Raw genomic sequence first — 25,919 nt, forward strand, 5'->3', positions numbered from 1 at the left:
GGCAGTTACTTGTGGAGAACAGGTTTGTACTGGTACAGAATCCAGGAACACTTGTTAGGTTAATTGCCTGCCATAACTGAAATAATCGTGAAAAACGGCGTCAAACCCAAAACAAATAAACAAAATAAAAGATTGATTATCAGTGCATACTATTCCTTAATATGAAGTCCGTTGTTCATGTTTTAGGCCTACTCGCTACTAGTGCGTGTTTACATTGCAAAAGTCAAAGTAGGCGAAGAACTCTTGTACAGTTGAGTTACAGAGAACAAATTTACGCAGCCAAGCCTCATTACCGCCCCATGCGCAGGTGCCCTCTGGACGGATATTTCTATCCGATTCGTAAACACATGACAGATATTATTAATCTACAGAGCGCGCCGATCTTCTGACACAAGTAAATGTATTATTTCGTAGTAATAAACATTTACGGATTAAGTCTACGTGGACTGTGGACACCTAAGGCGATAGGTTTCTCAAGGGGACCGTCTCAACATAGCTTAATTATATTATGTGCGATATGAAAAAGTGTTTATAACGGTAATAGGGTTTGAGTTATTATATCATCACTATGCGGTAGGTGATATAAATTTGGATGTGCCTGTTTTTAGCTCGACTTTTCGAAGAAAAAGTAGAGCTATTGCACTCTCTCCGGCGTCGGTGTCGGCGTCGGCGTCTCCGTTGGGTTAAAATTTTTGATAAAGTCAAATATCTCTGTAACTGTCAAAGCTATTGACTTGAAACTTAAAATACTTATTTACTATCAAAGTCTACACAAGGAAGAACAATCCCCGTAACTCTGATTGAATTTTTACAGAATTATGCCCCTTTTTAATTTAGCATTTTTAGGTTATAGTTTTTGATAAAGTCAAATATCTCTGTTATTATCAAAGCTATTGACTTGAAACTTATAATATTTATTTACTATCGAAGTCTACACCAGGAGAAATAATCCCCATAACTCTGATTGAATTTTGATAGAATTATGCCCCTTTTAACTTAGAATTTTTGATTAAAGTTTGTGATAAAGTCAAATATCTCTGTTACTATCAAAGCTATTGACTTGAAACTTAAAATAGTTATTTACTATCGAAGTCTACACAAGGAAAATCAATCCCTATAACTCTGATTTGACAAGAAATTATAACTCTATGTGGTCACACCTTTGAATTATCTCCCTTTTGACACTTCTTGACCGGATGATAAACTAAATAAGTATTGAAGATACCAAGTCGTAACTTTATACAATGTTAGACCTCATTGAAAGGAAGTGCAGTGACAAGGAACCATAACTGTAGTTGGTCCCATTTTTAATAATCTCCATTTTTAAACCTTCTTTGGGGCATAACTCGAATACTATGCAAGATAGATTTCATACTTTACAAACTGATAGAAGTCAGTGAGAAGGAGTGTAGGGACAAGGAATTATAATCTAGGCCGTCCCATTTTTTAATTATCTACCTTTTTAGAAAACTTTATACTTACTCTAGATGCCACATTTTCTTTATGAAATTTAATCCAAAGACAGAACATTTCTCTTTTTAAATGTATAAAAAATTAAAATACAGTTATCTGGGATATAAAAGTCAGTCGATAGGTCATATCATAGAAATACCTTTTCAACAGTCTGAATGCCTAGTTTCTACGTAGATGTCTGTGCATCCCTTGTGTGTAGAAGAAAACATAACGGATTGAGTGTATAAACTGAAAACTGTCAACAAGAAATGAATTTCATTTAATTCATTTTTATGCCATAATACAGTATAAATCGGAAGATTTTTTATTTTGATTATTTTCCTATCTTTGGTTCATTTATCTAGTAAAAAAGCTGTCCATCTCTTCGTCCATCCACTACTGACAAATTAAAACAATAAAGTTATACGAATACAAAGTCTTTAACGCGGCTAATACAGAAATAACAAGTGCTCCGCCAAGCGGGGCAATATACGCCAGAAGGATTATATCAGGGGATAGGAGCAAAAATTAAAGAACTTTACTGTTGAAGCCCAAACGAAAAGGACAACAAAGGGAAGAAATTCCCCGAAAAACTCTTAGTCCACTAAAATCATTACCAGGCACAGATATGTCAAAATACACCTTAACTTTGCAGGTACCATCCATGTTGTACCACAGAAAAGTGGTATCGGTTTTTTCCCTACGGCCAATAATAAAAATGTTACAAAATAACCTATTTATAGTAACATAAAAGGGAAGTAATTCAATAAAAAATATTGTAAGTGAACAAAAAGTGGGTATGCCAAATAAACCCAAGAGCACCGCAATGCAAAGCAACATAAACACAAAACAAAGTCATGTGACCATTGACCCCTAAGTGTGACCTTGACCTTGAAGCGAGCCATGCGCTCTGCACGTCGCCTCAATGTGGTGAACATTTGTGCCAAGTTTCTTTAAAATCCTTCAAGCAGTTCAACAGTTACACATCGCACTCGAAACAAAGTTATATGACTTTTGACCCCTTAATGTGACCTTGACCTTGTGTCTAGCCTTCTAAAACATGCGCTCTGCACGTCGACTCGATGTGGTGGACATTTGTGCAATGTTTCTTTAAAATCCCTCATACAGATCAAGAGTTACAGAGCGGACACGAAACAAAGTCATATGACCTTGACCCCTAAGTGTGACCTTGACCTTAAAGCAAACCTCCTGATACAGGCACTCTGCACGTCCTCTTGATGTGGATAACGTTCGTTTCAAGTTTGTTTAAAATCCTTCAAGGAGCGGAGTCGACACGAAATTGTTAACGGACAGACGGACAGACAGACAAACAGACAGACAGCCAGAAGAACACCTGTGGTATCCCAAAATACGTCCCTTCGGGCGTATAATAACAACAAAGGAATGGAGACGCAAGATATTACGTTTTCTACAGTTTTCACAATGTTTTACTTGCTGACCTACATTTTGATCCCAACTGACCCAGTTTAGATTTTTTCATGTTGGACGACGACGATGGAATACGGATACATTACGATCAGACTAGCACATCTTTTCAACTTTGTCGCAGATCTACGCGCAACTTATAATATTGAAGAACATTTCAGGAAAGTGTTATGACGCTAGATCAAATACTTCTTGCGATATGTATAACAAAACATTTCTCTGGCGAACAGACGGACGGACAGACAAATCCAAATATTATCCTGTGCAGTGACATATTAAGCCAGACCTTACCATCATTATAGAAATGTTTTCCTACCAAACACAAATTAAAATTATCATGTTGAGACGGTCCCCTTGAAAAATCGATCGTCCTAGGTGTTCACAGTCCACGTAGACTTAATCCGTAAATGTCTAATAGAAGGGAAACATGTATGATATAAAAGCTTCGTGTTAAAGTCCGTGAAAGATTTTATGAAAACATTTCCTGATATCGTGCAGCAAAATAAAAGTGACCAAGAAAGTAGGCGACTTTGCAAGCAGAAACTGAAAGTTTCACAGCTGTAGGCCTACAGAAACCTTACATTAAAATTGAACACTATATCTCAAAACCACAGAAACTTTCAGAAAACGAGCAACGTCTTTAAAAATTACCTATACGTTACATACATTTTGACCATTCTGTCCCGTAGAATTGGATACTTAAACTATTCTTAAAAGAGTTGTCCCCCTTTAAAAAAGGGAATGCCATTTGTAAAGAACTAAAAGTAAACAATTATCAAAAACGATGTTTAACCTAGTTATGTAATGTGTAAGTACTGGTACATTGTTGCAAGTGCACGCTGAAGATGGAGACATGTGACAGCTTTTTAAAATGGTGAGCTTTTTCAAAGGCGTTGAACTGTCCAGAAGTGTGCCCCCTTCATACGTAGTTCTGCCTGAGATAATAGGCTGATAGGTAAGCTAAGACCTCTTGGAAGCACAGAGCACTAAAAACAAGGCCCCAGGGCCACGAATTTGCTAAGTAGGACTAAAACAAACAGAAGCTGTAATGGAAAAATATTCAGACGGGTTGCTTCAAACATCCAACAAGTACATATTAATTAACGGGACACGTTACTTTACCTGGCGAAAATATAACAAAATGTATCGCCTAGGGAGTACGGTCGCTGGACTGTAAAAAGTGTTCCTCTATAAATGAAAAAGAGGACGCCCAAATACAGCACGATTGTCGTAAAAAACACACAGGAAGTCCAAAATCGATGGAGCCGTGTTAGCTGTGGAGATGGTGTAGAAAATCGCAGAAAATCACAGAAAAAGGTGCAAAAGTGCCCCACTTCACAGGTATGCAACGAAGTCAGTGATAAAAATAAATAAGCACATGTTTTATTAAAACAATTCTTGCACGACAACTGATAAAGCTGTTATAACAACAACGTGACCTGCGTTTGAACCGGATCGAGTATCCTGTTACGCACTCACACGCACGTAAGGATATACACCGGGTGATGGCATAACATTGTTATTTACATGATCATGCGGCTTGTTTACATCATTTGAAAAAATAAATCGTTAGAATTACCATAATTTCGAAATTTTGACCCTTTATATATGTGTGTGTGTAGGTATGCATGTTCTAGTTTGTATATAATTATACGTGTATATACATATATTTTTAAACATAGGTGATAACGAGAGCACAACCATTGCCAGGATACGATCGTCCATAAATCCCGACACTCTGAAAGTCTGCGACAAAAATCATTGTCGTAAATCATTCACAATTGAAATGTACGAGCTTCAGAAATCACATAAACAGCTTCCCGCCACAGTGATAAACTTCCTGGTGAAAGATATAGCATACGCTATTGAGTAAAACAAGGGAAAGACAGATGCATTGAGAGCCTCACTTCTAGCTAGTGTGCCACCGGCATTCGGTCAACATGACCAGTGTAACAAAGACTGGTGCGGATACTTGCAAAATCCAGATTACTCCCGATACAAGTAAGTCAATTATATTTGTAGATGTTTTATTCTCGCTTGCACATGTGCTCTTGTCGATAGAATATAATATGTTATTTCTGATCAGAAGATCGAAATGTCCACTAGGCAATATTTTCGCTAATTTTCGTAGGAAAATGCGTGTAGATCTTATATTTATCAAGTTGAAAATTCTTTACCAATTAGATGTTATACATTTATTAAATGTCTTGCCAGTCTATAGTTAGAACTATTGCCCGGTGTCAGAAACAGGTATTATCTTTTACATTTTTGTCGAAACCGCTTGCGGAAGCGATTACCTAGTCGTCAAAATGGCTGGTCGGTGTTTGTGCATGCGTCATGTTAGATGTTGTCCGACCTATAACTTTGATTTGCATTGAGGAAATCTTGTTTATATTTGGCATGAATCTTTAACCTATTGAGATGAAGTGTCATGTACACACTCCAGGTTCCTTTCAAGGTCACTGTTAGGGATCAAAGGGCGTGCTTGTTTATTGTAATTAGCTAATATATATCACGGAAGTAGTCAGAATAAATAGTACTTTCAAGTGGCAACCAAATGCATGCAAATGATATACTTTTTAAAATGCAGAACTCTTCCATACGGCAAGCCGTTTACAGGACAAAGACTCTTTAACGATCTCACCAAATTGTTTCAAAGAAAGACAGAAGAGTCGCAATCCTTGTCACAGCTAGGAAATTCCAAAAGAAATGAATCCTTAAATCAAATAATATCAACAAAGGCCCCGGAATGGAAACACTTCAGAGGCAGTTCTTCACTGAATTTCCAAGTGACATCGGGTATACCACAAAAGAATGTCGGAAGGAAATATTTATTAGAGGTAATAATTAATTAAATATTGAATTATATAGAGAAAAATATTTAGAATTAAACTGTTACCATTACTCTTATAGATATCAAGGCATATAAATATAAAAGTTATTGTTTGATTTTTATTTATAATACTTTTACACAAGTAACTAACTCACGGTTAAATAAACTAATGAACAAATGATTTTACGGACCTTATGTACATAAAAAATAAATTACCTATTCTCTTTGAGGATCGTATCTGTGACCAGCAGCAGTCTAGTCTATAATCCTCAAGATTTCGATGATACTGAATCACTGTATACATTATTACGTCTATTGATCACAGTGCTGATTTAGCTCGAACTTTACAACTTGTAGTACAGATGGCGAATGATTTGATGCAAAACTCTCAGTGCGGAGATCGAACCTGCTCATCTTACTTGAAATCTGATTAACAAACTGGATACGCTTCAGTAAAACAAACCTGTTATTTAATAGAATTTTCCTCTGAAACACGTGAACAAACGAATGTTCCTCTTGCTAGGAAAATTTACGGGCAGTACTGCAGCTCGATTGACAAAAAAGCGAGCATTTGAAAAAAAAAGGAAGCAAGCAGAACGTAGTTTTAAACGGCGTAGACTCCTAAAGAAACCGAGAAAAAGAAACACTCTTGGGGCAGCAGAAGTCAGAGAATGCCCAACATATCAGACGGAAGTTGGACATTTACAAGAAGTTGATTTAAACGAGATTCCTGTTCCAACAGTTCAGAAGCCACTAAGCAGATCCACAGGGCCGCTAAAAACGGTGTTCTTTGACCCTACTGGTTCCGGTATGTTTACTTGATCTTGCTATGTTGGAGGGTACTAGATCTATATCTATTCTATAGATTATACTCAATACTTATGGAAATTAACTGGACGTTATGGAAGACTCATAAACTAATTAACATATGCAAGTACTTTACAATAACGGTTTTAAAAGCAGGAATTCAAATTTATTTTTACATGAAGTGACTTTTGCGAGCCATATGTATTTTTTTCTCAAAGAGTATGTGATAAATTAGTTTTTATTGGGGATACGATTTATTGTCCAGAGCAACAATCTATATCTCATGATTGGACCACAACTGAATTCCAGAATTAGGTATACATACACTAAATAGTAAAATGTCGCGAAACAAATGGCGGATTTAAATAGTCCTCATTTGTTTTGTTTGGTAGAGCTGTTTGCCTAATACTTCCTTCATGTTCTTTGCATTTTTGTTTCTGAATCACATGGCATATCTATATCTAGGCTTGACATGCAGGTTGCAGCTCCATAATAGAATAATAATATGACAGAATTTGTCAGTGAACCTTAGATCAAACACCACTACTACAATTTTAACCTATTTTGCAGTTTGTATGTTTGACTGAAATTATTTTTCTGGCACAAACATGACCCCCATTGCTGTCTTGATTTTTAAGTTTTCATCAGCACGCACTAGCTGACGTATACGCTTGTTTCACATTAGATACTTTTCATGTCGTATCGTTCTGTGACCTCTGACAAGTTTGACAGGCGTTCAGTTTAGATACTTTTCATGTCGTATCGTTCTGTGACCTCTGACAAGTTTGACAGGCGTTCAGTCTAGATACTTTTCATGTCGTATCGTTCTGTGACCTCTGACAAGTTTAAAAGGCGTTCAGTTTAGATACTTTTCATGTCGTATCGTTCTGTGACCTCTGACAAGTTTAAAAGGCGTTCAGTTTAGATACTTTTCATGTCGTATCGTTCTGTGACCTCTGACAAGTTTCACAGGCATTCAGTTTAGATACTTTTCATGTCGTATCGTTCTGTGACCTCTGACAAGTTTCACAGGCGTTCAGTTTAGATACTTTTCATGTCGTATCGTTCTGTGACCTCTGACAAGTTTGACAGGCGTTCAGTTTAGATACTTTTCATGTCGTATCGTTCTGTGACCTCTGACAAGTTTGACAGGCGTTCAGTTTAGATACTTTTCATGTCGTATCGTTCTGTGACCTCTGACAAGTTTGACAGGCGTTCAGTTTAGATACTTTTCATGTCGTATCGTTCTGTGACCTCTGACAAGTTTCACAGGCGTTCAGTTTAGATACTTTTCATGTCGTATCGTTCTGTGACCTCTGACAAGTTTAAAAGGCGTTCAGTTTAGATACTTTTCATGTCGTATCGTTCTGTGACCTCTGACAAGTTTCACAGGCGTTCAGTTTAGATACTTTTCATGTCGTATCGTTCTGTGACCTCCGACAAGTTTAAAAGGCGTTCAGTTTAGATACTTTTCATGTCGTATCGTTCTGTGACCTCCGACAAGTTTGACAGGCGTTCAGTTTAGATACTTTTCATGTCGTATCGTTCTGTGACCTCTGACAAGTTTGACAGGCGTTCAGTTTAGATACTTTTCATGTCGTATCATTCTGTGACCTCCGACAAGTTTGACAGGCGTTCAGTCCGTTTTTCCCGTATCGCGGCATTATATGGAGAAGAATGTTTTGAACTCTACATCTTACCGCTGAAGGAACTAAAACCCAATGGCATCACAAGCAACCCATCTTACTGTACAAAATAATAAATTGTATCACAGAAACGAGGTAGTCAATACGTGTCCACTGAACAGTGCCTTTAAAGATTTCATTGAGTTTTATTGTTTCCGAACTCACTATCGGTATTAACATGTTAAACATTTGTTACTGACAACATCTCAACAAGTACCAAATGCGGGTACGTCCATTTGTCCGATGTTCAAAAACGAAAGCCTTAGTGTCACTTGTTGAATCTTTCTATATAACTGTTTTGAGTTTGCCTAGATTCAACTGATTCGACTGTTCCAAAAGATAAATAATAGTAAAAACAAGCATTTGGCGGCCGTTCAACCCCGAATATGTAACAACTTCACATGCTGCATATTATCCCTACATGGTTTCATGTCTCTATTGTTTTTATGAAAAGACGAAGAACTTAATTAGGTACATGAAACACAAATTTTTAAGTATATTTTCCTCAACGTCAACGGCCACAACACTGGTCTGACTGTGTGAGATCAAATTAAAACACTTTATATACAAACTGCAATGTTGATAACAATCCTGTCATTTTTGATGATACCGACTCAATATTTTCTGCGAAATGCCCGACACTAATTCAGACGGACGGACGGACGGGCGGGCGAGGGCAACACTAATCACCATAACCAAACATAACTAAGGTGGACCGAGGAGGGAGGGGGTGCACAAAAATAAAGATGAGTCGCGTCACGAGAAAACACAAATTATGTGTTTGCGACAAGCAGACCAGCCTGCGCATCCCATGCTGTTCCGCGCAAACAGTTTCTCTAATTGCAATAGGCTTTAATAGCGAACAAAGCCACTCTGTTGGTTTTCTCATAGCACGGCTCAGATTATTTCATATTGTAACATTTCAATGCAAAAGAAATCGTTTACCGCCAGCTGCACCTTAAATTATACTTCATAACACATCTTCTTGAAATATGTCCAAACATTTCATGCGAAACAAGAAATATCTTTAAAAATGATGGTCGGCGAATTGTAATAAGGAAAGAAGTTTATGAATTTTTCATCTAACATTCATCTTTCGTCTAACATTTTTCAAACTGCAAAACTAAACACCACACTTTAACAATTTAAATGGTTCTCTTTTAATTTTTCGTAAAGATTTCGTAGGGTTGCAATTTTGTTTCGTTTATCCTTAGACGAATAATTACAGCAGTAGTTTGATGAAGATTCATGAAGCGGTTCATGAGAAGAGGTCATTAAACGTGTTTAAAGTTTTAGCTAAATTGGTCTCTATCCCCATTTGTAACAAAATAGCCTGAGACCTTTCGATATTGTTACACATCAAGTTTGATAAAAATCCATTACATTTTAGTGGTTAATGCGAAGAAAGGCATATCTACTTTTAGCTATAGTGGTCTCTAATAGGGCCCAATTTCCTATATAAATAAATTTGGAAGAGGACCTTATAATGATGCTCCAGACCAAGTATGACAAAGATCCACCAAGCTGTTCATGAGACGCTGTATAAAGGCATTTCTAGTTTTAGCTCTAGCAGCCCCTAAAAAGGTCAAATGTCCCAGCTGAACAAAGTTGGCTGCGGGCCTAATAAAGATGCTACAAATCAAGTTTGATTAGAATACATGAGAAAAAATCAATTAAAGGATTTTTTTATTTATTATTTATTTCTAAAATAGGCCAACTGATCCCGCTTTAACAAATGCATATTCGCTATTCATGAATCTTTGGACAATGACGTCACATCTATAAAAAAGTGAAGGTCAAGCAAAACATACAATTGTAATTATTTCAATATTTCTGTTTCATAAGCTAAGTGTGACCTTAGTCATATCACATAAATAAACTGTATGCAGCGTACCTTCATTTCAGTGTAATGAGATTCAGTCATTATATAGCATATATACAATGAAACAGATTTCAACTGAGTTCAATATTTGCATACCATACTAAAGAAAACTATTCATATATAATAAATCAGTTAAATAATTTATAACAAATATATCAAAGCAAACAAGTACTCATTTTAATATGCAATCTGAATAAGTCACAAAAGCAAGAAACCTTTTCATATACAGACGACAATTGTAACAAGGAAAATCTTTTAAAAAGCACTTCTCTACATAAAAGACTCTTATCACACCCTTATTCATGTGATACGCAGACCGTATTCAGCTCTTTCTTAAATTTGATATATGTTGGTATTTGAACAGGTTTTTATCATATTTATTAAACTTACTTATCATTTTGAGATATATCAATATTCTTGCTAAATATACTGAGCCAAAGTTAGCTTTAAAACTGTGAACAGCGTCGTTTAGGATAAACGATTTGTCTACATTTCACTCAGCGTAGCACAATCAACAGAGTGAAAGAAATTGACACTCTCGTCCAATCAGGCAGAGTGTTGCATAAATCTTCCATTTTGATAAATTATCTATAATGCGTTATCAAGCAGTTTGATTTGCAAACTGAAGTCACGTGGAATATGTAACGAAAACGAATTTAGACGGCGTCGCCGAAAAAATATACGGCTTCTTTTTACGACGGGTTACAATGAAAATTCATATCATTTCCGACTGTAATATTTGCATATGTACATGAATATGCGCTTGCTTATTTGTACTTTGTCTCGCAATTGTACAATCTTCAAAGTTGGTAACCTGAAAATTACCATATACGTTCATGTGATAAAGACAACTATGAAAGATAATAATTTCCAAATACAAGAGTGAATGTAAGGATTAGAAAGTATTAGATTTTTTTTACCACGAATTGATAACTATCTAGTTGCAAACAGCATACGCCGTTTTAGTACTAAGACGTTCACTGTATAATGTGTGTAACGTCAGAAAAAAGCGGGGAAATGCGCAACGTCAATAGACATAAATTCAGCTTCTAGTCTGCCAATATTCACTGAGTTGAATAGCAGTCGGATAATAACCTAAAAAAGAAAAATTTCAAGATCAGAATTTCGGAAGAAATCAAATGAAGCATATGATAATTGTTTGTAAAACTGAGTTATGGTTGTTCTAGCACTAACAAGTCGCTTTACGATTGTTGCTCAACATATATAGTTCAACTTATATAGTTGAAATTGACAATATTCTAAATAAAACAGTGTAATATATTTCACTGTGATATTATCAGATGTATTTCTCTGTAAGATTATCATATGTATTCCACTGTTAGATTATTAGATGTATTCCACTGTGAGATTGCCAGATGTATTCCACTGTGAGTTTATTAGATGTATTCCACTGTGAGATCGTCGGATGTATTCCACTGTGAGATTGTCAAATGTGTTCCACTGTGAAATTATCGGATGTATTCCACTGTGAGATTGTCAAATGTATTCCACTGTGAGATTATCAGAATTGTTCAAGTGTGAAATTATCAGATATATTCCACTGTAAGATTATCGGATGTATTCCACTGCGAGATTATCAGATGTATTCCACTGTGACATTATCAGATCCACTGTGAGATGATCAGATGTATTCCATTGTGAGATTTATTCCACTGTGAGATTATCAGATGTATTCCACTGTGAGATAATCAGATATGTTCCACTGTGAGATTATCAGATGTATTCCACTGTGAGATAATCAGATATGTTCCACTGTGAGATTATCAGATGTATTCCACTGTGAGATTATCAGATGTGTTCCACTGTGAGATTATTAGATGTATTCCACTGTGAGATTATCAGATATGTTCCACTGTGAGATAATCAGATGTATTCCACTGTGAGATTATTAGATGTATTCCATTGTGAGATTATTAGATGTATTCCATTGTGAGATTATCAGATGTATTCCACTGTGAGATTACTAGATGTATTCCACTGTGAGATTATCAAATGTATAGAGGATATTTGTTTGTTTTGAGTGAATATGGAATATATCTCACTGAGAAGTGAGAAAATTTCAAATATTTTCTCGAGCGCATAGCGCGAGTGAAAATGTGAACATTTTCTCACTTCGAGGTGAGATATATTCCATATTCACGAAAAATAAACAAATTTTCTTTTTATTTTATGCTCAATTACGTTGAGATGTGCATTTTGCAACAATTTTTAATCTCAGCGCGGGAAACAGACGCGCGTAAACAGACATGACGTCAGACGCACACAACATAAAGTTCCATTTTTTTAAATTTTATTTTGCTGCATAACGTTATGAAATTCTCATTAAGTAAAACAATTTGAATCGAGAAATATACTATAAAGAACAAAGTGCGACCATAATTTTCATCTTGTTTTAAGCAAATAATTTAAAATTCATACACAATATATGAAGGAACGTTATATCTAAAACTAATAATTAATTTGCTACTTTTCTTTCAGACACTGACGAAAGCAGATATTTTAAAGACAGCCAGATTACTACGAGTCTGGTGCCGTACTACTTTTGTTAATGGTTACGTTCCCACTAGTAGGACACTAAGTAGCTTACAAGACTTTGTGTGTTTGATGCCATTGAGTGACTGCACATGGACAAAAGCCATAGGTAAGTAATTATCATGTATTATTAAACCCTTCGCCCGGCCTATAACATCTTTGTCTTGGTAAGATATGATAAAAACACGGTGCAGCTTTATTTTGTTTCTCAAATGTTATCTGATTTTATTCAAATGTTCCTGTAAAAGCTTGAATAAACGCTGTAATATTTACTTTGTGGCAGTCTTCTTTCACCAACATGGAGAGTAAAACATTTAAGGTTTTAGGTAGCGGAACCCGTTATTATAATAATCTGGCAATATTGCATATCTTTGTACACGATTTCGGCACTCCTCGGTTATTACGGAAAGTCACGTTCAGCTATATACATGTACGACCGGAGAATGCCGAAATTGCGTTACGGCAATACGTAATTAGACGGAAATAGCCGAGTGTCATTACGTCTTTAAAGGAATCTAATACCTTTTCAGTAAGTATTTTGAATACAATGAAATAAAAACTATAAAACCTCATTGGACAACTTACTTTAGAATACGTTTGTTCCTCTGTTGAAGAGGACGGACTAATTTGATTTTTTTTCTTTTATTCTTAAGGCATAATTGCTTTCTAAAATTCATTATTTATATGATATGAATTGTAATTTGGATATATCGCTTTTTGTAATGTAAAAATATTGTTTGGTATCTGTTAGCTAATACATACTCTATTATGTATCTTTAACAGTTTTATTCTGTGCAAACTTGATCTGAATATTGGCATATGTTTTGTTTTTCGAAAGAAAGGCGCTGTTGAAGGCAATAAGTCTGTTTAACGTGATCGCGACGTCTGCTTCATACCTATTTAAGTTGTATGGAAATGTTTTATCGTTTTTCTGATATTCTAGGATGTTTAGTGTCGCCACAAGTACCAATGAAGCTTACATTGTCAATGTCACAAATAGTGAACCCAGCATAGAGACGTATGACATCACAGAATTTTACGTTTACGTTGCTGACGTCAATAGGATTGGGAAACGTGTCACCAAATACTAACGGCGAGGAAATATTCTCAACATTTGCTGTTCTGCTCGGTTGTAATTAGTATTTGATTTATCTTTAATAAATACACCTAGATAAAACGAACAAATCCGGGAATATACAAATGTAACTGCAACTATTGAGTAAAACATGTAAATATAGATTAATCGTTGGATAAAACCAAGAACTTGGAAATATTATTGCGTTAAACTAGGAATGTAGCCAACAAGACCATAGTCCTTTGAATTCTTTGAACGGTGTTCTTAAAAATTCTACAGCAGCCTACATATTTATCCATTGTGAAAATGAAACAAGACCTGCCTTCAGTTGTCGTAAATATTTATCACGTGACAATGCTATCTAAAACGGTTTATTATTATTATTCATATGAAAGGGTCACTGGTGTCTGCTGACCAAGAATTTGTGAATAAGATGACCATAGATAATATGCAAGAATCATGAAAGTCAGGGTTTTGATGGCGATATGATAAGTTTTACACTGTAATAACTACATTTCTGTAAAAAAAAATCTGTAACAAAATTCTGTCATGTAATTTATATTATCTTTTTCAGTAAACAATACACTTTCAGATGAAACCAAAATTATATGAGCTTACCAGGCATCAACATTTGATATATTTTGATAGTACTGTCATATAGAACTTGTTTATTTGTTAAACGGATACTATAATATTGGCGTACGCTGAGTGACTGGGCGGTGTGAGATGTGGGTTGGGACCGTTTCATTCTATGGGAAGAAATAGAATGTGAACGTTTTGCCTAAATTCTTAGTGTATACCTACTATGTTTTATTTTACGTAAAGATGATATATTTGGCGGTGATCTCAGTGATCTAGAATGCACGGGAAAATCGTTCTACCTTGTACTTGCACTTAGATCATACTGTGATATAAACAAGACAGAGTTACATATGCTGAAAGAAACTCTGAATACATAACCAGAAATTTCGGAAAATAAAATCAAAGATGAAATACATGGTAAATCTTAAGCGGTTAAGTATGATATGTTTACAATCAAATCCATCCGTCGAGAAGAGTATGGTCATTTATTGCTATCATAGATATTTTCTTCAAAAAGCATTTTTGGAACTGTTTAGTTACGTTGTATTTGATCTTTTCTAGACATATTTTCTAGCCATTGTTTGACACAGTCAGGACTTTTACATCTTTAACTAACCGCCTTTGCTTTAAAGAGAATATTAAAATGAACAAATCAAATTTGATAATTATCACAGCGAAAGCCTATACGAAACTTGTGCGATAATAAAATATAGTGCTTTCCATGATTCGAGGAATACGTTAAGATTTCTGATCCGAGTTATTTTATCAGACGCAGTGAATTATATTTCATGTAATTATTCCTTCTCTTGAGAAGGAATATCTTAATTCAATAAGTCACACTTGACTGAGCTACTGATGACGAAAGCTGTTGTAATTACAAGCTGGCCAATTAAACTCCGTGACCTTAGAAATAACCTCTGACGTTAAACTATTATTTCTCAATTGAGGGGACTCCATGGGTTACACAATACTAAACCCGAGGATGATTAATTGATTCTTTTGTTTCCTCCTGAACATAACATATGTACATTCACCAGATAGACATATATCAGCAAATTTAAATGTAAACAACCAAATATTATCGTTACCTTCAAATGAATGGTTAATATATGAAAACAAACCCCATTGCGACCCTCTAATTATGTGTAGCAAATTCACACACCGAATACCAGGTCAATGTCTTATTGCCGTATTTACTCTACTGAAAGAGGTAACAGATGGATTTAACAATTTATGTTAAATAACTAGCGTAAATACTTACCTGATATTTTTGGCAGTATAAAACAGACAGTGCAACCAAAATTTTACAAGATGGTCATTTTATATTTATATAGATGTGCCCTAGAAGGAACTTTTGGTATGCTTTAACTTGTTAAAACAAGATGTTGAATTGTGTTCTCTATTGACAACAGCTCGACGAAGTGAGCGATCTAACTGGCGCAGAAGAACGACTAGAGCGGGACCGCAGATTGGAGATGAGCCGTTATTTAGCCTATAGTGACATAAATACAGCGTTCAAAGACAACTCGGTGAAAAGTAAAGACTTTATTTACAAACATTATACACATTTCAAAGCCATTTCATAATTTCAAATTGGATAATGTATTTAAACGTGCATGGTATCCTGGTAGAGCGCCCGGTTCGAGTGCGGGAGGTCGTGGGTTCGATCTCTGGCTGCGTCATGATGGTACTAGTAGCTTCCTTGCTTGGCGCTCTGCACTTAGAGGATAGGGCTAGAATTTTGTTAGCCCGTTGTCAGTATAATCTGACTTAGTTGGATATCATATTACGTGTTTACGGCGTAATATTCCAGTGAGGTAGCATTATAAAGCTGGGCATTTTGCTTGTACAAGTAAGTGATGTCGTCTGCTTAATGAAAACAACGACAAACACATTATAGTCAAACTTTCGTTAAATATTTGTAGATAGCGGTTTATTTAATGCAGGTATAGAATTGAGACAAATAGTATTTTTATTCTCTTATCCTATACTATTGTTTTCTAGTCTGTGTTCAGACCCTATGTTTTTTACAGGATATAAGCGATAAGGCACTTAAGATTTTTTATAATAATGCCCCCATTCTTCTCAAAACAAGAGAAAGATCAAAGAGGAATTCTGATGACAGAGAAAGTAAAAATTTAGAAAGTGTTCCTATGAAAACAATATTATCTAGCCAGACTAATGGTTGATGAACAGTTCCAATTTTGAAACTCAATGTTTGAATTTCTCCATCAGTTTTCAGCTATTACAACAATGTCACAGTTCGTTTCCGGTGGAAATAACATATCATTCTGGGAAACATCACACGGTGGAGCGCCCTCTACTAATCGTCCACATTCCTTGGAAGCTGATGATACAGTGCCACCTGTAAAAGTGAAACAAACGTCACAGTCAAACCTCGTAAAATCGGCTGCAAACTAAACCATCAGCAAGGTATACAAATATAACTTGTATTTTAAAGATCTATGAGTTCCCTTCGCTTTGTATTGATGAAGAGATTTATATAACATGTTGCTATGAGTAGAGTGCATACGTATATCCATGGTTTTATGGGTGGTTTTTATTTTTAATTAAGGAAGCGGTTTTGTCTTACTGGTACTGAAGATGTAATGACACCCTGCAAGCAGACATTTTTCGGGTGAAAATGTAGCTTAACACGCACGTGGTTTTCTGTAAGTCCGAAGAATGCCGAAATTACAAACGGAGAATATATAATTTGTCGATCTTAATACGGGTCTTTTATCCTCAGATATCACGTGAGCTGTGAGATCGTGGTTTAGTTAACACCACGTGACATTTGGTGCGCACTGCGCAAGGTTACATGCGCACTGTGTAAGGTCAGTTCCAGAATTTGTTTTACCTCTAACTTTCCCATGGCGATGTTGCATTTAACTTCTTTGTATATTTGTTTTGTCTTTGTAATTTATGGTTTTACTTTGCCTTTGTACATCGTGTTGATGTCCAAATTACGCAAAAATAGGATGAAGTATCCCGAAGGCAGGGGTGTGGGAACATTGTTTCTTTACTTCTAATGGTCCAGGATATCTTTTCACTTAATGATTTTATGAAATGTTGTATTATATTTATATTTTTGACATAGAGGATATTACATGAGTGTCCTTTCATACTGAATTTATTAAACGAGTTGAATAAAATAATAAAATGCGAGACTGTGCCGAGTCAATTCAGTGTGTAAAGTCGCAGATGTAATATTCTTTTTATCACATATTAGCTTTTCCAGTCGAAGCATAAAAAATTCTACTTACTTTCATTATATAAACACGTCAATTTGACCAACGTCTCCTATATATAAAACGACGTCCACGTTAAAGCTGTATTACAGTACCATTTTTATGTAATGTCTTTATTACACTCCCGCGTCGTCAAACACAGGATAAAATAATAAATTACATCTATATTGATTTTATTTAGGTGAAAGTGCTCAATAGCAAACTCACAACACACAGATCGAGCATTTGCCCGGACACAGTCGCACAACGTCAGCCGATACTAGTAAGTGATGTCGTCTGCTTACAGAACACAACGCCAGCCGATACAAGTAAGTGATGTCGTCTGCTTATAGAACACAACGTCAGCCGATACTAGTAAGTGATGTCGTCTGCTTATAGAACAAAACGTCAGTCGATACAAGTAAGTGATGTCGTCTGCTTATAGAATACAACGTCAGTCGATACAAGTAAGTGATGTCGTCTGCTTATAGAACACAATGTCAGTCGATACAAGTAAGTGATGTGGTCTGCTTATAGAACACAACGTCAGCCGTTACAAGTAAGTGATATCGTCTGCTTATAGAACAAAACGTCAGTCGATACAAGTAAGTGATGTCGTCTGCTTATAGAATACAACGTCAGTCGATACAAGTAAGTGATGTCGTCTGCTTATAGAACACAATGTCAGTCGACACAAGTAAGTGATGTGGTCTGCTTATAGAACACAACGTCAGCCGTTACAAGTAAGTGATGTCGTCTGCTTATAGAACACAACGTCAGCCGATACTAGTAAGTGATGTCGTCTGCTTATAGAACAAAACGTCAGTCGATACAAGTAAGTGATGTCGTCTGCTTATAGAATACAACGTCAGTCGATACAAGTAAGTGATGTCGTTTGCTTATAGAACACAATGTCAGTCGATACAAGTAAATGATGTCGTCTGCTTATAGAAGACAACGTCAGCCGTTACAAGTAATCGATGTCGTCTGCTTATAGAACAAAACGTCAGTCGATACAAGTAAGTGATGTCGTCTGCTTATAGAATACAACGTCAGTCGATACAAGTAAGTGATGTCGTCTGCTTATAGAACACAATGTCAGTCGATACAAGTAAGTGATGTGGTCTGCTTATAGAACACAACGTCAGCCGTTACAAGTAAGTGATGTCGTCTGCTTATAGAACACAACGTCAGCCGATACTAGTAAGTGATGTCGTCTGCTTATAGAACAAAACGTCAGTCGATACAAGTAAGTGATGTCGTCTGCTTATAGAATACAACGTCAGTCGATACAAGTAAGTGATGTCGTCTGCTGATAGAACACAATGTCAGTCGATACAAGTTAGTGATATGGTCTGCTTATAGAACACAACGTCAGCCGTTACAAGTAAGTGATGTCGTCTGCTTATAGAACAAAACGTTAGCCGTTACAAGTAAGTGATGTCGTCTGTTTATAGAACACAACGTCAGCCGATGCTTATAGAACACAACGTCAGCCGATACTAGTAAGTGATATTGTCTGCTTATAGAACACAGCGTCAGCCAATACAAGTAAGTGGTGTCGTCTGCTTATGGAAGACAACGTCAGCTGTTACAAGTAAGTGATGTCGTCTGTTTATAGAACACAACGTCAGCCGATGCTTACAGAACACAACGTCAGCCGATACTAGTAAGATATTTCTTGCCTACATAGCGGGGATAGTATGCATTTATCTGAGCACGCGCCGGGGATAGATATTCCTGTCTTTCCCTAGGGAAAATCCTTGTCTAAAATAGCGTGCACTAAGGTGACGTCACATAGTACTGGTACCATTGTGACGTCATAAACTTTATAAATAATGTCAGGAAATACCCAAACCTATTTGTCTCTACGATGATAGGCAAGAAAAATGATCTAACATGTCCGTCTGTGTAAGACAGCTGTTTTCCCTAACCTCGGGACAGCATGGATAAAAAACCTCGCTAACGCTCGATTTTTCATTCCACATTGTCCCTCGGGAAGGGAAAACCCCGTCTTACACAGGCAGGCATGTACGATCCTTATAGTCGTCTGCTTATAGAACACAGCGCGTCAGCTGATACAAGTAAGTGATGTCGTCTGCTTATAGAAAACAACGTCAGCCGATACAAGTAAGTAATGTCGTCTGCTTATAGAACCCCACGTCAGCCGTTACAAGTAAGTGATGTCGTCTGCTTATAGAACACAACGTCAGCCGTTACAAGTAAGTGATGTCGTCTGCTTATAGAAGACAACGTCAGCCGTTACAAGTAAGTGATGTCGTCTGCTTATAGAAGACAACGTCAGCCGATACAAGTAAGTGATGTCGTCTGCTTATAGAAGACAACGTCAGCCGTTACAAGTAAGTGATGTCGTCTGCTTATAGAATACAACGTCAGCCGATACAAGTAAGTGATGCCATCTGCTTTTAGAACACAACATCAGCCGATACAAGTAAGTGATTTCTTGCCTACCTAGCGGGGAAAGTATACATTTATCTGAGCACGCGCCGGGGATAGATATTCCTGTCTTTCCCTAGGGAAAAACCTTGTCTAAAATAGCGTGCACTAAGGTGACGTCATATAGTACTGGTACCATTGTAACATCATATACTTTATAAATAATGTCAGGAAATACCAAAAACCTGTTTGTCTCCACGATCTATTATGAACATGATAGGCAAGAAAAATTATCTAACATGTCTGCCTGTGTAAGACAGCTGTTTTCCCTAACCTCGGGACAGCATGGATAAAAAACCTCGCTAACGCTCGATTTTTCATTCCACACTGTCCCTCGGGAAGGGAAACCCCGTCTTACACAGGCAGGCATGTACGATCCTTATAGTCGTCTGCTTATTGAACACAGCGTCAGCTGATACAAGTAAGTGATGTCGTCTGCTTATAGAACACAACAGCAGACAAACACCATCTTCAATTTTTTGTTAAAAAGAATTATATGTAATTTCTTTCGTGGACGTATAATTTAGACAAATATAACTTTTCTTCATATATCATATGATATCGATTTACTAGTCTGTATTCAGACCCTACTTTAAAAATTATCTAACATGTCCTATTTTGTTGTTCATATGAGATAACTCCTGAGGCTGTTCAAATTTTGTATGATTATGCCCCCTTGTCTCATACATAGGGAAGAGATAGAAGGAATTTTGTTGATATTATAGTAAAAGCGGGAAAGTTGAAATTTAGAAAAATAAATTTTAGAAATTTAAGAAAGTTATATCTAAACTAATTGTTGAAGAATAATTCCGTTCAGAAACTTAATGCCCAAATACCAGACAAAAATTCAGTAGGATTAGATTAAATATTTCATAATAAGTTGATCTAAGTGACATAGTTCTTTTTTTTTTTAAATTAGATCTATACCATTTCACACAGTCTATATTCAAACCCTTTGTTTTGCAGATATGAGAGAATCCGTGAACAATTCAGATTTATGTAATTATCTCCCTTCTGTCCTCAAAAACTATAAAGTATATTGGTGAAAACCTAGTCTTCGTGGTAAATTGAGCCGCGGCAAATAAAGGGAGCTTATCGTAGTTATAACGTTATCGAGATAAATGACGTCAAAAGTTTACCAGTACTTCTAAAAATGGCGACGCCCATGTTATAACATGATAGCGTGAAGAAGTGGTATAAAAGATACTTTCAAGGTAAGTAAAATGTATTGTATATACAAGAAATATTTTTTTACTCAAGCGTGATAAGCCTCATGCCTCGTACACACTGGATTCCTTGGCATTAGCTTTTAAAATGTCGTTTAACAGCAATAACAGTTAGTCAGAGTTCCAGTCTATCATGTCAGTGATCTCTGTTGCCATAGAATGAAATCTACATCTAAGCTTTCTATATAATGCACACCTCTATAGCTTTTATCAAAGTCACCACAACAGTAGTACATCATCATCTACATCACAGAGGCACATTTAAGTAGCTGTCAAAATAAACAGTAAATTTGAAATCATGTGACCGCATTACATTTTTCAAAGGACAAGTTTCACGATCCAATAACGTACCGCCGTATTACCTTTATACTTCCAGGTGTAGATGAGCAACATTCACATGGACCCGACTCAGTTATATCGATGTAAGACCACGCATTCAGCAGTTTTCAGCGGAAGAGGACGAATGCAGGATAAATGCTGATAATTGTTCCGGTTTGTATGCAATTCTCAGATAAAAATACGGTGGAATGTTTAGGACATTCAAATATTTTAAATATATTTAGAATAAATCGTGCGCACGACATCTTAACTCGAGCACACAACATTTTATCTCGAGCGCTCGGCACCGTGCACACGCCATCTTATCCCGTGCGCTGTACATCTCTTCTTGTGCGAACGACATCTTATCTCGAACACCCGACATCTTATTTCAAGCGTTCTACATCTTATCTCGTGCGCACGACATCTTATCTCGAGCTCTCGGCATCTTTTCTCGTGTGCACGATATCTTATCTCGGACGCACGACATCTTATCATGAGAGCACGAGATAAGATGTCCTGCGCACGAGATAATATGTCGTGCGAACGAAATAATTAAAGATCAAAAAATGCATGTCCTAAAGATACCACCGTAAAAACAGCGCATATTTCTTCTTTTTAAATAATAGAAATGAATAAGTTCATAGGAGTTCGTGATAAAAATAACTTTTTAACACCGTTCGTTATCTGGGTCTCGTTTAAGGTTAAAATAAAAGCCGTTACGTTACGTACTTTGATATTACAGCTGGAGTGTTATCACAAATCACATATGTTCATGATGCAGCTACCTGAAAAACACTAGGTAATATTTAAAAGAAATCATTCTGGTACCGTAAAGTACTATTATTCATCATGTTCATATAATGACCCACCACGGCTAGAATGACCATCAAAAATTATGAGAAGAAAGTCGAAAATCCCCGGATTACAAATTCTTTATTTATATATTTGTACAGGACTGTGCCTGACTGACGCTGGATTTGGTCGTATTAAACAGTTACACAGGAGATCTGACGTTGATACCGTAAACCAGGCAGCGGAAGTGGTAAACCATTCATCTCATAGCAACGAGACTGTCGTATATGGCAACAGTGGAAACATTTCATTTAGGCTACTTTTAAAAAATCACAATGTTTCCAAATACCTGTATCGCAGATTCCGATTCACGTCTGATGAACCAGGTGTCATGTTCGTTAGTGTCTGCAGCAGATTCCAAGGAAGTAAGATTTGTAGTTGAAAGACACATCTTCTTAAAACGCGCCCATATGATGTTCAACCGGAAGTCACTCCCACAGGATTCGGAGCTAAATAGTAGCAGTATCTATTCAGACATATGCAACAACCGTTATAGAATTTCTTTATTTGAATGTTGATTCAAACTATAATGCTTTGCACTGAACATATAATAGGATGTAGAGGTGATATATGGAATTGATAACGTAGCAGAGGGGCTCCGGAATCATTTTTATGCAAGCACGGCGGCGATCCAGCGTGCTATCAAAATGAAGCAAGCAATATTTCCTTCTGTTTTTATGTCATGAAATAAAAAAAAAACTGGTTTATAAAAAAGCTTTTGAGAAAAAAAAAGACGCGATTATTGATTGCCGAATTTTGAAGAAATTTTGTACATCTTTATATTAGAAAAGGAGACACATTAAGTTCAAATTCTTTTTAAACAGTTTGACATGTAAAATACAGAAGAAAGTTTGAAAGTAAGAAACTACAACTTAGTTTCTGTTATATTTGACATCGAGTTGGTGACGGTCGCCGCTCCTGCACAGATATATCTCACGAGGCAGCACCGGGATTGTAACACGAAAAGGATTCTGTGTAGTTTAAATATTCAAGTATATATACACTGAAGAACACACATGCACTATTTTATATTTACAGCGTACACTTGCATTGTGTTTTAGACGTATTATGGATTTTCTGCAGGTTTAAAATTGAACACAACTAAAAATGGTCAAGATTCGCTTTATTGAATAAATCTTTCGTGGTAATCATAATAATAATATTCATAATATTGTTTCGTTTTTATGTGCACGAATTTGTCCAAAAAACAGGAAGTTGAATATAGTTGTAAACATTCTGGTTGATTCAGAAAAATAATGTTTCTACAGCATTTTGGTCAGTAATATTTCTCAACGACGTCGCCAAGACATTGACGTCATCACATCTTGATGATAAATGAGCCGCGCCATGAGAAAACCAACATAGTGGCAGTCTGGTCAGGATCTCTGCTGTTCGCTAACGGTTTCTCTAATTGCAATAGGCTTTGAAAGGAAACAGCGTGGATCCTGACCAGACTGCGCGAACACGCAGGCTGGTCTGGATCCATGCTAGTCGCAAAGCCACTATGATGGTTTTCTCATGGCACGGCTCAAATTGAATCATGGATCATGTTTTAACTTGAGTGAAAATTACGGAAATATTTGTACGTATAACAAATGAACTTCTCTGCATTGTTGTAAATTACATGATGTGCTGATCAAGATGAAACAAATATCCGAAAGTGTCAGGTATAACGAAAAGCCCCCTTTCACCTTGCCGCGGCTCATTTTATATGCAGAAAATAAGTTTTATAAGTTTGTCAAGCGACAAAAATTGGCGTTTAAAAACTGAATCATGCATTTTCACAATTAAAATTATTGCAAAGTATGATGAATAGTGTATTTTATTTTGTAAAATTTTGTATTCCATAAATATTTTATATCGGTCTGATATGGTTAAAAACACTAAATAACTGTTCTTCTTTATTCTATATAAAATTCACATATTTCCAACAGCCGTGCAGCACTCATTAGGACCCGTTTTTAATGTCTGTACATTTGCTTGAAGAATATTGTCAATGCTGAATAAAAATAAAAACAAAAGTTTGGGTCATGTTTGATGATTTTTTTTAGTCTAATACACAAATTACTAAATCAGCTAAAACCTGAGACCCAAAGTTATAGTGGTGTTGTTTGATCCAAGTATCCATGAACAAATCTGTTATATCATTATGTAAATGCTACCTACATGTCAAGCATAGATTGGTCAATAAATGTGATTTTAGCTAAAACATTGCAAAGTAAATACGGGAAAAAACGCATAGTTCAAAGTAAACAATCAACAGCTTTCACACGGATGTACGTAGAATAAAACAATTAGCAACTAGAATGTGTCTGTAGGACAGTTGTCACAGACTGGTCAGTTGTCACTGACTGGTCAGTTGTCACAAATAAGGGACAATAATACAAATGTTTGCAGTCTTAAGGAGATATAGCCTCAACAAGCATTTTATGAAAAGGATTCATTCTTCTAGGCCATATACTTTTTGAGCTATGAGCATCACAAACAAAAAATCCACTATTTTGGCTATTTCAAGGGCAATAACTCTGTAATAAGTGCTACGATTCTCAAGAAGAATGCCAAGTGTGCATGATTACATGATTATAAAGACTCGTGCAATAGTTCGTGAATTTACATAAAATACGTTTTGCTCTAGGCACATAAATAGGTGAAAGTGTGCATATTTTTACCATTTCAGGGGATATCAGGGGATACAACTTTAAAAATAGGTGGTGTTGCCAGCCAAGAAATAAAAGATGTACAACTTTATATCATGATAAAGACTCATGCAAGTTTTCATCTATTTATACTGCATACTTTCTGAGCTAGGTGTGTCACAAGGTGAAAATAAGAATTTTAGACAATTTAAGGGGCCACAACTCTGGAAATAGGGGGCGGACCCAGATGAAAAATAGAAGGTGCGCAAGTTCATATCATGATGAAGACTCGTGCAAGGTTTCATGAATCTATATCAAATATTTTTTTAGCTAGGTGCGTCATAAGGTGAAATGTGCATTTTTACTGTTTCAAGGTCCATAACTCTGGAAATATGGGCGAACCCAGATGAAAAATTAAAGGTGCGCAAGTTCTTATCATGATAAAGAACTCATTCAAGGTTTCATCAATTTATATCAAATACTTTCTGAGCTGACTTCGGAAGGACGGACGGACGCACGGACAAGACCAAATCTATATACCCCCACCACTCATGGGGGGAGAGGGGGACACAAAATGTATAAAATATTATAATGCTTCAGTTGAAAACCAAACCATCCATTTCTGCTTTGAAATACAAAATATATATCTTCTCAAGACTTCTGCCCATAGATTCATGTTTTACATATCTTAAATTGACAAATAAAACTGACCCTTAAATTTGAGGACAGAAAATAAAAGATAGGCTTGGTAAATCCTAATTTTGTTTTATAAAGCTGTGTTTACGTTCTGTGATTAATTCATTTACTTCTTTCAATTGGATATATCAGCAGACGCCGGGACATACAGCACGTGCTTGCATTGTCCGTAACTATTTACCTGGT

The 25,919-nt window shown here is 36.2% G+C and overlaps 1 protein-coding gene and 1 long non-coding RNA gene across 4 annotated transcripts in view; both read left to right on the top strand.

Moving 5' to 3' along the window:
• The window catches only part of LOC123540064 (uncharacterized), a 414,957-nt gene that overhangs the window by 30,545 nt on the left and 358,493 nt on the right, over nt 1–25,919 (top strand). The gene's annotated exons all lie outside the window — the stretch shown is intronic.
• LOC128549463 (uncharacterized) lies at nt 13,605–24,427 on the top strand. 2 transcript variants are annotated; one of them, XR_008367693.1, is made up of 8 exons: nt 13,605–13,790; nt 15,728–15,851; nt 16,551–16,748; nt 17,065–17,152; nt 17,748–17,874; nt 20,969–21,216; nt 21,605–21,720; nt 22,503–24,427. It is a non-coding gene; the product is annotated as an uncharacterized LOC128549463 (long non-coding RNA). The 2 variants fall into 2 exon arrangements; XR_008367692.1 differs by lacking the exon at nt 17,065–17,152 and having other exon boundaries at nt 13,615–13,790.

The sequence above is a fragment of the Mercenaria mercenaria genome, chromosome 16 (assembly GCF_021730395.1).
Source record: "Mercenaria mercenaria strain notata chromosome 16, MADL_Memer_1, whole genome shotgun sequence".
Classification (NCBI taxonomy): domain Eukaryota; kingdom Metazoa; phylum Mollusca; class Bivalvia; order Venerida; family Veneridae; genus Mercenaria; species Mercenaria mercenaria.